The sequence below is a fragment of the Phaethon aethereus genome (assembly GCF_964289735.1).
Source record: "Phaethon aethereus genome assembly, chromosome: 3".
In the NCBI taxonomy this organism is placed as follows: Eukaryota; Metazoa; Chordata; class Aves; order Phaethontiformes; family Phaethontidae; genus Phaethon; species Phaethon aethereus.
The window spans coordinates 18028641-18042575 of record NC_138576.1 but is presented as its reverse complement, the minus strand read 5'-3'; the positions used below and the strand labels follow the sequence as shown (position 1 = coordinate 18042575).

At 36.9% G+C, this 13935-nt stretch overlaps 1 protein-coding gene across 6 annotated transcripts in view; it reads right to left on the bottom strand.

Annotated features, from left to right (window-relative positions):
• The window catches only part of KIDINS220 (kinase D interacting substrate 220), a gene marked incomplete at both ends in the record, with an annotated part of 74152 nt that overhangs the window by 22607 nt on the left and 37610 nt on the right, over positions 1–13935 (bottom strand). The gene's annotated exons all lie outside the window — the stretch shown is intronic.

Below are 13935 nucleotides of genomic sequence, written 5' to 3'. Positions count from 1 at the left end.
GATGGAAAGGGAAGAAGGAGCCCTCATGTACACTCAGTGACCCATCAAAGTGCAACCAAGAATCTCCCACATTAAATAAATACACATTCACGTGTCTATGAACAGAAAAGAACTTTAAAAAAAAATCTTGTTGTATTTTTAATACAGCTAATGAACTAAATCTATCATTAGCTAAACGATCTTACCTTATTTCACAATTTATTAGCTTTTTAAAAGCAATGATCTTCTTTTAGCTTTTTTTTTTTTTTTAGATCCTCCATAAAAAGTAGGAATTTATGTACCATGAGATTATTCCAGAGACAACAGTGGCAGATTTACACAGAATAGTTGGCATGTAATGTTAAGACAACTAAAAGAATTGATGATAAATGCTAGATGCTTGAAGGAAGTGCAACTCTTTTACATTAAAAATGTATTTTAACTGTGTGTTAATCTTTCAATCTCATCTTTTAGGACAGTCTTGCCCTATACTAAAAGTAGAATTTTAACAAATTCATATACATTTTACCAGAAAACATCTGAATGGACCATGTACCTAACAGATGGAGGATACTGCCATACCATGCTGTCATAAGCAGTATCGATCAATAACTTTATTCACAGTGAGATGTTACTTCTACAGCATAGGAAAACGTAACAAATATATAGCATAAAAGCAAGCGTAGCTTATTCTAACAAGGTTCTGATCCTGTAAATCATGATGAACAGTCATTTGGATGGCAGTGGGATTATCCACTTAGGGAAGTTCGATGCATGTAAGGCTTCACAGGCTCCAGCCTTAAAAGAATGAAAGGTGGTGCTTCTGTAGGAACAGAAATTTGACACCCAGAAGTAGGTTACTGTTTCAAAGAACGGAAAAAAAACCCCAAAAACATTGGCTGTATCAAAGTAAAACTTGTATACTCAACAGAATCTGAGAGGTGTATATTTTACACTAATATTTAGCTACTACCTTAGGTTATTCTTTTTTGCCTTATATAAAACTACGGCTAAACTGAGTGTAAATGTATATGTTTTTATTCAAACATCAGAAATGTAAAAAAACTAAAACCACCAATGCACATTTTAGTTATATTTACTGTGAATATTCTAGAGAAGAGTTCAACACTGGCAAAAAGAAAATTAAGTCACTTTTTAAGTCAGGGACTGAAGAGTTAACAAATGGCCTACTTCAACACTTAAATCTACAAAATAAAAAGCCAAAAGAGAATGTGACATAGATTTAAATAAAACACACAGCTGATGAATCACATGAAATAAATTAGCTGAATTTTAATGCCAGCTCTACTTAAGTCTGAATGCGAACAGTGTTCTGAATAAGATGAACAAAGCTACTGTTCTGAAGCCAATAGCCCACTGCTGGTGTGCAGATTGAAGTCTCTATTCTAACCTCCTGAGCTCAATGTCTTAAACTACGCCTCTGAAAGAAATATTTATGTAAATTATAATCTTCTGGCAAAAAGCCACAAAAATCGCATGTGCCTGTACTTCTCCGATAAAAAATAAAAGGTTAGCATGTAAAGCACTTTAGGAGTTACTTTTTCTAAAATATAAGCACACAGATCTAAAAATAAAGCACTGTGAACATCCTATTCTTGTTTTGGGGCTAGATTTTCCTGAAGCAGAAGAATTATTCTTTAAATCAGAAACATCAAAAACTGTCAGTGTTACAGTGACTGTTTCCATGAGAAACTACTTGAACTTAAAAGGAATGAGCCCAAAACAGAACATTGCATTGACAGAAGAGAACCTTAAAAATTCATTCTACTATTCTGCACGTGTCCTTTCCATTCGCTGCTACAACTAAAAACTGCTTTCAGTGTGGATTAAGCTATATTCCAACAATGATGGATTATTTCTGGCTTTTTCCTCAAATAAAAATAATTTACTACAAGTATATCTATAGGTACATCATCTTGTCTTCCATTCAAGAGACTGTGAATTTGCTCCAAATTCTTTCTAGGTAACGTTCACCTTGTACTTCCACGACTGACTTGGAAAATAATCACCATAGTTCAACAGTGGGTCCAGCATTGAACGCTGCCAGCTAGCTTAGATGCTAGGCTGTCAGGCTATACATGACACAGCCTACCAGTTCACCACCTACTGCGAGAGATGGTTGCCACCACAGAATGTGGTCCTTCACCATCCAACCAGATGGTGGTAAAATGGCAGCAGCACCAACTACCTTCATCCACACTGAAGGCTGTGCTGTGCCCACATTCCCTGTCTGGTTGGTTATGTCAGATCCTGGAGTATACCAACAGGCTCTATCACCTCGTCCCCTGGCCAGGGGTTTTGCTGCCTGTGCTAAAGACCAGCTCCGATAGAGTGCGGTGGAGTGACCTAGGATTGGACTGCTGTGATAAGAGCTGCGAGAAGCCTCATTGGAGACCTCTTTTGCTTGATTGGAGAAGAGCCTTCAAGCCCAGGCCTTTGCCCTTGGTTCTTGCCTGAGCTACATCTATATACCTTAGTGGTCATAACCTTGACTCACTGACTCAACTTCCTGGCTTGACCCAAAATGTGGCTCGTTAGGTACAGACTGGGCTGTTTGCTGTCCCTGATTACTGTCACTGAACCTGCTCTGATCTTCCTGTTTGGCTACTGTGAGACTGCACCCCTTGCTCATGAGGACAATGCCCTGCCTGCCTTGCTGTCCTCCTCAGCTCCCAGCTTGCCTTCCCTCATGGAGCAGCCTGCCCTGCTGCTCCCAGACAGGTGTAAGGTTGACTTCTCTGCAAGCCCTTGTACCCAGAAAGGCCATTCTCCCCACGCTTTCCAAACCTCTCTCTGAAGGTGAAAACAAAGAAATTCTACAAGGTACTCTTTGCACACCTACATTTTTTTTTTCCTCACATGTTTTACAGGAGCAAGTAACTACATGGACAAGAGTCATTTAACTTTTGAACGCCATAAAAAGCAACAGACCTAATTAATTATTATTAAATAATAAATAGAGCAACAGTAAGCACGAGCGTGAAGGTATGTCATGTTTTATATATCACGTGCCTTTTAAATTTTTCTCTCAATATAGTTTAAGACAAAAATGTTGCTTAAAACAATGAAGCAACTTCTCATTAAAAATGACACAAATTAAGGTTTGATACCGAGAAACAGAAAACTAGAAAATCTTTGGAATGCAATATAAAATTTTGATGCTGATTAGAGGTCTGATCTCTAATACCTAATAATAAAATACTAGTAATACAATGCTTTGCTCTGAACTTGTTTATCCTGTTCTTCTCATGTGTGGTCGGTATAGTGACTCAGTGTATCTTTATGCCTAAGGGTGCATTTTCTTCTGGATTAAAATGCTCCAGAAAATTTGCAGTACCATCAACACATTGAGAATAGTGCTGCAAATATTGTTTCAAAATGAAATTTGCAACAGGTTATTTGGACATTGAAAAACTGCATTTGCTCATATATCTATTTGTATAAAGGCAGCAATAAAAAGTCATCGCACACTCAATACTAAAACATAGAGGGAATCAATGTTTTATCTTAATAAAGACCAAAAAAAGAAGAAAGCTACAGTTTGATATATCTATCTAGACAAAAATTATAAATCCCTCAAGTGCATATTAAGCAGTACAGAGACTTCACTGAACAGATGCAATAGCTATTTAAAATCTCCTATTACTGTAGGTATTCAGGAAAGCTTGCTTTGCAAAACTGACTCTATCCAAATCAAGTAACAGTAGATATAGCACCTCTTTTGAGTGTTCCTGCTTTTGATCATTTCAGAAAGAAAAACCATTTTGATCCTTAAAAGATTGATATTTATTAAACTAATCTCTCACACCCAGTATCATGCACTGTCACTGAGCCATATTGAAAAGGTCTATTTTTAATACAACTTTCCAGAATACACCCTACACCGGCATTCTTCATAATTAAAAAATTGTTAATATGGTTACAAATACCTGGATTCATTCACAGCTTTGCAGTGTTATTTAAATTACAGAAGGCAAAATAATTTTAAAAAAAATCAATATATTTACTATACAGATGGAAAAGTAGCCAAACAGAGTAGCACAGAAGAATTTAAGAGTAAACAAAAAAGTAATTATGTCTCACTAACTGACAACTCCAACAAGATCACTCGCAGAAGTGAAATACAAGAATACTGTATTTATCTGGTTTTGGTATTTTCATTACTGAACATCAGTTACAAAGCTACTTTATGGCTTTATGCATGGATTCTTTTACTCAGTACCTCCACCTGTAGGACTTCAGAAATTCAGCAAATATTTGCAGGTCCTCTAGCATTAGAAATGGCCATGGTTCATCCTAGTCTCCAGCACAAGATCCTGTTCTGGGGCTCCGTTATGGCATACAGTTAAACCTCAGGACCAGGCAAAAGGACACTCCCTCTCCAAAAGTCCATGGCAAACACTTCACTCACAGAAGTATGAGTTCCACTTCTCAGAGTTAAGTCAAAGGCTAATCCATCAATCCGTTGCAAACGCTATCCAGAAATAGAAGGCAAAAAGGTACAATTGCTATCCCACACTAACATGTTAATAACCAAAATTCAAGTCAACCAGGACCAAAGACATTACTTCCTTTACAGGGCATTTGGATTACCTGGTCTGTTCCTTATCTTGCCCTTCTGAAGCAGCTTCTGATGACAGAGTTGATCTAATGAGGCAAATTTATTGTATAGGCATATCAGCAAGATGTTAGAAGGAATACTAGAGCATCAGCTTCCACAGAACTTGATATTCCATGCTACTGCTCAGTGGTAGGCCTTTTCAGCAATACAAGACACAAGTCCTTTCTGAATATGAAGAAAGTATTTCATCTCCTCTTGTCTTCCTGAGAGATAGACTACATCACATTTATTGTGGGGTAAGAGCCAGGATATGGGCCACTAGCAGTATGTAACAAAGAGAGGCATTTCCAGCTTATCACCCTACCTCACAATGTTTTCCCATGCTCTCAGGTTTTGAATATTCTACTTTTGACAAAAATGATCAGCAGACACAAAAAGCCATAATCTCCAACTTTGTTTCCCAACTTTATCAATTCCCCAAAAAGCACAGAAGTCTCATGAATTGACTTACACAGGTTTAAAAAAAAAAAGGTTTCTTGCCTGAAATTTCTTATAGTGTTGCTAAAAAAAATTAAGGCTTCTGTGTTCTACCCTAAACAAGTGTCAATCAGTGGTGCTTGGAAGGATTTGAAATATACACAAGAGCATTTTTGAGAGATGTCATTACTGCACATTAACTATACTGTAAGCGTTTAAAATTATCCGGAAAGTATTTTAGAAATACGACTTACTACTCTACATTACAAAGGTAACTAAAACAGCTAAAAATACTCCTCTGTCTTGTTCCGATTAGCTTTTGCTCCAATCCTTTTTCTCTCCCTATTACCTTTTCATCTGAACTTCCTTCTTACTTGTCATGTCCTCTGGTACTCTCTTTACTCCTCTTTTATGCCTTGCCTCATGTAGGTCTATTCACTAGACAGTCTGGGCAACAACCACCTACTACTCAACTGGTATGTTGCCTTTTAACATTGAGACCTCACTATTAGCACAGTAAGAAATATAATAACTTTATGTGCCCTGCATTTTAAGTAGGAGGCAATAAAAGAAAACTGAAAAACAAAGAGCAGGTTAAATATTTAGAAATAATGCCTCACTGTGAGGTCTACAAGAATACTAAATTGCCTAGTTAAAGGAAGTAACTTATTTAAACCTGGCCTGGGCAAAAGATGATTGCAGAGAGCATTATAGCCAGACTGATGAATGTGGCACCTTCCATAGCTCTTTAATTTTTAATTTCTATAATCACTAAAAAGCTACACTTCTTAAATTAATACATCAATGGATTTTATACAACTTGCAAATCCCTCAAAAGTTAATTTCACCCTTTTTATTAGAAGGTATTTAAACAGTGTCAAAACTGGAATTATCATAACCTTCCAGAAAAGTTACATTTTAAATGATCTTGCTCAATTTTAACATTGGTAGAGATTTGCTGAAAACATGTAACATACTTTTTTAAAAGAATAATTTAATAGATACTTGTCTAAAGCACTGTAATGAAAAAGTAGACAGATAATGCTTATCTTCAGTTTTTATTTTACTTCTTTTCTTCTTACTTATGTATATTAACAAAAAAACCTCAAATGATTTAGACAAAAGCTTTTAGCTCAACACATAATTGCAACAAAATTACAATAATTGTACCAATTAAAATAATCCTGAATGAACAGTTTGTCATCTTAATGTTCCAATGGTTTATGGAAGGATCTACTTAATTAGCTGAAATTGCTTTCCAATGTTAGTATCAAATGTCATTTGTTAAAAGTTGAACGATTTTGAAAATAATTTAACAAAGCAATTTTACAAAACACCAAGAACCAACATTTTCTTTTCAGCTGAATAAAGCAAGCAGATGTGTCATCAAATTGCTATAAAAATAAATGAGCCTTTATATGCGAAAAAATAAATTTTACTACTAGTGCTACAGAACACTATTTTCTGATTTTTTTCTGAAATAAATGTCTTTAATAAAATAATTTCAGATCATGTATACCTTGGTGTTGTTTTTAGAATACTGTAAATACACTTTCTTAAATTGAAGTAGTAAACAACAAAAGTAGAAATATTCAACTGTATGTGACACAGAAAAATGTTTTAACCTCCCTGAGTGATTTCCTAATTTGATTCACATGGGCACGTCACACAAAAATCTGAACTTATCAGTAAAACACAGTACCAATGAAATCACACTATAGAACTCCAAACCTACAGTAATCAACTGCTGTTCCACTTATAACTAAATTAGTTTTTACCAGTTTAATCTGAAGAAAAAAGGAAAAAGAGAGAAACAGAAGATGAGTTGTCCAGTAACCTGAAATTAAGTACTTTGCTGGTTACCTTTTCTAGAGATAACCATTTCTGTGGTTGCTTCCACAAAGTGGTAAAATCAGTAAAAAGACTGGGGGGGGTGGGGGGGGGTGGGGGGGTGGCGCGGCAAGCAAGCAAAATCATGTACCAGTGCTGAAACTGGAAAGACAACATCTAAAACCGAAGAAATAAAGAAACACCAACACTTTCCATTATTGATAAGTCAGACAAGCAGATGTCTTCCACTAATTATTCCTTACAATGGTATAAGAGTTGCAAAAGCATTAAAGAAAGTAATAAATAAGTTATGGCTGGCTTAGATCCTTTAGTCCACCACACAAAAAAGAATCCTGAATAAAAGAAAGCTATTATGTTATTCTTCTGAATTTGGGCTTTGGCACATCATTTTGCCATCCAATTTGACATCTACCATAGGTAGGCATGCATACACGTGTGCACAAATACTTTATTGCAGAGGTTAAATTCATCCCAAGCGATGGATGAATTATATGTTGTTAAGTTTTAAATAATAGTTACTTACAAGTCTGAGAAAAACACAACCATCTTCTCATCCTAGAAGATATGTATCTTTTTTCAAAATCAAAGATTTAAGGTTCTTTATTTCCACAGTTTCCTTCAGCTTCACAAAAAGCATGTTTTCAAGGAGATTAAGTAAGGGTGGAGATCCTAATCTGAACAGATGGCTCACGAGAGTTTCTTCTATCCTGAGCCAAGCTCTCATGTTCTAATATTTTGAATGAATATGTAATAGTCATGTCACAGAAATTCAGGGGCTAGCACCTATTTGCTGATACCCTCACAAAGAATTGATAAACCCTGTCTTAATATCCCAGTTTGAGAAATGCCTGGGCAAAGAATGACAGGTAGGACTGTCCTTCATGACATCAAGCATGACAAGCCAAGTAACATCAAAACCAGCCAGTAGGAAGTGCTTGAACAGAGGTTGTGTGAATACCTGAATTCTGTATCATCAAGCAAAATGAAAATTCAGTTCTGGGGCCAAGCACTCTCCTCTCCCCAGTGAGCATCTTTAAGCACTGAGACAGTAAGTCATGGTCTCTCTTAGGTCTGCCTAGACACACCAGCCTTACATTTCTCATAGTCTCGCCTGGTAATGGTTACAGTTATATTCAGAAAGATATGGAATCTAGATCCTAACCCCAGGAGAGAAAGGACAATACTTACCATGGATCCACCAAATTCCTGGTTGAATGCTCCACCCCAGTGGTATCCAGCCATGACCATGAGGAAATTCTCACAGATTATTATCAACTTTATACTGACTTTTTTTTTTCCAAGGAGCCCTCCATAACAGGTAGGTCATTAAATTGTTCTGGTAGCCTGCAGTATGTTCCCTGCCATTTTCTTTTCAAAGGTCAACTGGAACTTTACTACAGTGCCCATGCCTGCCTGGACAAGACCAAGATCAACATGTTCACCAGGACTAGAAGGTTCCTGCAACTTGTTATACAGCCTGCTGCAGCACTTGGTATAACTAATAGTCCTGTTTTTTTCTCATCCCAAATCCAAAACATATCCTCACGCTAGCTTCTGTGAAGAAAACCAGCTCTATCCCGGCTGAAACCAGGACACTAATTTAAACACATCTATCTTTGAATTAAAGTAGCCTTTGCTGCTGTGTTTAGTGCTAAACCTAATCTTTTCCTCCTGCTGCAAACATGCTCAAACCGCATTTATTTGTCCAGGTTTTTTAAAGGCTTCAGCTACTGACTCTCAAGGATCTTGAATAGGGTCTAGATGCAAGATAAGCACCATGAGACTCAATTTAGGCTTTGCATTAGCAATTCTGGGCAGTCACACTAGCAGAACTGTAGAAGTTGCAGGAACTTTAGGGGTAAAAATTCACATTAGGACTCGCCTCATCCTCTTTAATATCTTCCCTACTTTGGTACAACCTTTTTGAAGTGTGATGACTAGAATCTCAGAGTGTTTAGAATTTAGATACATCACAGATTTGTATAATACAATACCTTCCTTCTTCCCTTTATAACTTTTTTTAACTCCTAAAGACACTGTTTCATTTTCTGACTGTTGCTGAGCACTGAACATATTTTTTTCAGAGAAATTAGCAATGATTTGTGAATTTCTTTCCTCGGTGCAGATTTACAGCCCATTACTACATTAGCAGGATTATAGAGGAGATTATTTTCCCCAGTATGTTACGATGCCCATATCCACAATTACTTTGATCTGCAATTTACCCATAGCTACTGCCACAAACCTCTGTGAAACAGTTGTCCTGGTTATATCCCCATATTGCATCTTCTCCCTCTGCCAGACCATTTACAGGTATGTCGAACAGTGCAAGTATTATCTTCGGAAACCTCAGCTGCAAGTTTCTTGTGAGACTCTTACTCCTAACTTTGGTTCCTTCTTTTGTTTTACTGAGGCAATCTTGCCTGTTATTACCTTAAATTTTAATACATTTAAATGTTCTGAGATCAAGATCTTGCTTAAAATTTCTTAAATTTCAAAATTTTACATTACCTTCTTCACATATTCAGGGACTCTGCTGAGAATTCAGTTTCTTGAAACATATCTTTTCTCTACAAAAGCCACAGTGACTTTTCCCAGTATATCACTTATTTAGATCTGGCACTGACATTCATTGTAGTGTCACAGATGTTTCATTTAGTCTTCACAAGAGAGCATATTCCCATAGCTGGCTAATTTACAAGTCTGAGAAGTATCAGTTGCAAACATTCAACAGAAACTTGCTTTAATCTGACAACTTAATTCTCTTACAACTTCATTTACAGAAAGCCCACGTATTTTATTCCACTTCAGGGCTTTAAAAATTTGCTTTTTGAAACTTCTGCAAACTATTTTGGCATTACACAAAACTGACATTAGGAAGAGTCTTTACAGCAACATGGAGGAGAGTGCAGCACAACAGAAATGTAGAGGAATATTACCTGTATGTCACAATTACAAAGAAAATGGTAAAAATAATTGAAGTAGACCAGGATGAAGAGGTCAGTAATGACAATAGTGGGCTTAAGCCCAGAACAACCTACACAAAAGGGGAAAGAGAACACAATAGACAAGAAATCAGAATTAGGAGCTTAACCTGGCAAGGATAGAGACCAGGAAAATCGTGATGATAAGAAATGACTTGAAAAGGCAACACACAAACCCAAAGGAGTAAATACTGTTACTAATAAGTATACCAACTGGAAAGCTAAACCAGGCAAAGATTTAGACCAGCAAAGAGAGGCTGGAAGTGAGAGGATAGAAGCGAGATGATACAGCAAGTCAGTTTAAGGAAGTAGAAAGAGTAAAGACATTTTTCTCCAGAATTTGGAAGGAAAGCCAAGAATGCAGATTCAGCCTTTCTATCTTCAAAATTTGACACAAGAATTACAACATAGTGTCTCTACCAGTTACTAACAGAGAAAGTCTAAGTCACTCTAGTCCATAAAGATTGTTTGCAGAGGTGTGCCTGTGCCACAAATCGAAACCTAATTTTGGTTTGGGGTTTGTTTGGGTTTTTTTAGGACCCTGGGAAAATGTTGCCAATATAACATTCAATCAGTTTTCCCATGTCCATGTAGTACGATACAGTGAAGATAACACTACTCCTGACAGAACTGGTTTCATACTCATCAATATACTCTTCCATATTCATCATAGTATCTACAGAAAAGCACTTGCAAATTTACCTTCCCCAACAATCTTTCACAATAAAAATATATTAGTTAGCTGCTTCTTGTTTTAATAACAAATTGAAGCACAGAGATATAGGTATATTTATCTAGTAACCGAATTGAGTTATAAATTTTTTTCCAGAGTACTCCACCTACTAAAAGCAGAGGTCTTGCTAGCTTCAGATACAGCTCTGAACACTGAGCGCTTACTAGTATCAGCCTACAGAACCATAAGCTCTATATCACCTCCCAACAGAGGCACAAACACTGTCCAAGTGAAAGGTACAATAGAGGGGACTAGTCCAGCATGACACAAACTCTGACAAAGAGTTCTAGAACAGCTTTCAGTTGTCTTAGTTTAGTTTTCCTATTGCATTCTTTTCAACCACAACAGATAGCACTGAGACGTGACAGAAAATGTCCCTCCCCTTTACTACACAGCCTGCCTATACAGCTTGCAAAGTCAAATCCTGGACATTACAAGACAGGAATCTTATGGGGGCAAAATAGCACATGATCATATAAATCATATAATATAATGCATACATAGAAGGGAATTAACTGCAGGCTACTTTTATTCTTTCATTTCTTAATGCTTGACTACTTGATTATTTCCATCTTATTGTACTTTTTGTATGCCATGAAAGTATTGCTTATTATTTGAAATACTGAAAAACACAGCATCTAGTGAAAAGATCACTAACGTTAAATACGAATACAGGATACGCTAAGAGAAACAGGCAAACAGAAGCTGTCAGAGCTACACTGGAGGGACAGTCATTCTGCTAGTGCCACCTGCCGACACCGCACCACTCTTCCTACAGCATCAGCCGCACTGACAGTAAAGAGCTGGTTATAATCTGCCTCCAAAAATACAGCAGTCAAACAACACAGGTTTTATTACCACTTGTCATACCTTCAGTGCACACACAAATTAGCTACTGTAACACTTCAGGTGAAGGTATCAATCAGTTTTGTGTTAAACTTCTGCCCTGCATAGTCAGTAGCTAAGAGGAAGGTGATGGAGAGTTCTCACTGCAATGCAATCCTGGTGATTCACAAGCTTTTTAACACATGATATTTTAAAAGTTGGAAAGGTAACTATAATATCAAAGAATTCTCCTTATATGGAGAATGTGATCAAGTGTGGAACTCCTACACTTACCACAGAACCTACGAGATTCCTTTCATCCAAGGGGGATGTCCAAGCAGACCCCTCTCCCCACACACAGTTCAGAAATGCAGCAAAAACAGAGAAAAATTTGCAGTCACAATAAAAAGTAGTTTGACACAAACTATTCAATACTAGGAAAATTATATTCTTGCTCCTGTTCTAAAACACCAAAATATTTTTAAAAAAAATCCTTGCAGAATAAAAGGCAGCAAGGAAGCAACACAAATTCAGCATAGGAACAGAAGCTATAGAAGTATCAAAATCTGGTATCTATTCATGAGACTCCAAATGGGAAAGCTGCTTTATAAGCTAGAAAACCTTAAAAAACAGAAGCTGAAGTTTTAAAAGAGGAACTAAAGTAAACACTCTACTTGGAACTGATAAAGAAACAGATATTCAAGCCAAATGACTTCAAACAGTTCTAGATAAAAGAGTAACAACAACATAGAAAGGATTATTTTGGATAAAACAGGATTTTTAGAGCATTAGATAATCCCAGGGAAGAGTTCACAGACCTTTTCATATTCAGCATACGGTAAAGATGATCACACAAATCACCAGACAAATGAGATCTCAGCTTTGTCATTACATGAGTAGAGCTATGTATTTAGTTCCTTACAGAGGTTCAATAGAAGTGGCTAAGAGAGACATCAACTCTCTTCCTGAGCATGCAGCAATGTTATTATGAACTCTTTTTTTATGGTTAAATAGCCAAAGAAACTCAGTCTTGTAGCTTTATCATTTTCATATCAAATAATCCTGTTGGTATTTTTTGCTAAAGAGAGAATCCTGAATGTTGGTCCTCTTTTCCTTTTCCTTGTTTTCCTGGTATTGCAGGTAGAATACAAACAGCTTTACTTAAGAGATCATCACTTTCCCCTTTGCAATATATGGCACAGGGTCTTTTGCTGTTTCTTCACATTACAGATCCTAGTTTTATAAACTATAAATTTATTTATATGCTTGTAACTGTCAATTATGAATTAGCACTCTACTCAAGTGGCTATATTACTTCCAAACACAGCCTGCATAGCAAGAGGCAAATTCAGCATAGCAGGAGTAATGAATCTCCTCCACACCTGAGCTAATAAACCCTGACACACTCCAGTTGGCACTGAATATCAACAGTTCAAGTGCCTGTACTAACAACAAATAAACCAGAACCCAAGTAAGTAATGCGCATTCAATTGCGACTGTCCTTTCCTTCTCCTCCCATTGGTTTACTAGAGATTTAACATTAGTTTATACTGGAATTACTCCTACCCATTTACGAGAACAATTCAGGTCTCTAATAATGCCTTTGGTTTATCAGAAAACAAACACTGTTATGTCTTGAAGATAGCTCTGGACTCCAATAACTCCAAATCGATTCATTACTGCCAATGCTTATAACCAAAAGACTGTAATGAGTTTGTTGGATAAATACTGAAAATATAAAATTATGAAACATGCCATACAGCAAATCTAAATAAAGATAAGTTAGAAGTATCTACAGCAAGAGTACTGGAAAGCATGACTCGAGAGAGAATCCGTGATGATTTTGAATTATTCTACTTACCTGATCACATAAACATTTGTGACACTAGCCGTGTGAACCCACAGTTGGGAGGTGGGTTCCCAATACTTTATCTATGATTTCACAGGTATCTTAAACTCAGAGAGGAAATGCAAAACCCAGAAACTGGATCCATTCTCTAGAGGAAAGTGTCTTCTAATCACACACTTATTTATCTCTGAAGTTTGATATTTCAGCAACACCCCCGCAACTTGAAGCCACTCCAATCTACTACTTGCCCTTATGTCTATCTTCAATACTCAGCCTCGTCATGCCCAGTCAATGCTTGCCCCTCCACCTTCTGGGTTCTCTGTGTTCATAACTTAACGGCACTTTGACTTTCCCTTCCTAATACAACACACTCCAGTCATCGTTCCAAATCACTCCTAATTCCATTCTCAACACTTCAACCATTTCCAGCCCATCCAGACCCTTATCCAGTTCATATTCTCCCATTCCTTGACTCTTAGTGCAGGGCACCTTCCCAAAATTTTCTGTCCAAGTTCATTCTCCTCTCCATTCTTTCCCCCTGGACCCTGCAGAGTCTCTAGATTTTCTGGCAACTTGTTCAATCAATCCCAGTCTTCTCTCTTTACCTCAGCTGTTCTTTTCATTTGATCTCAGTTATTTCTTACACAAGTCAAAC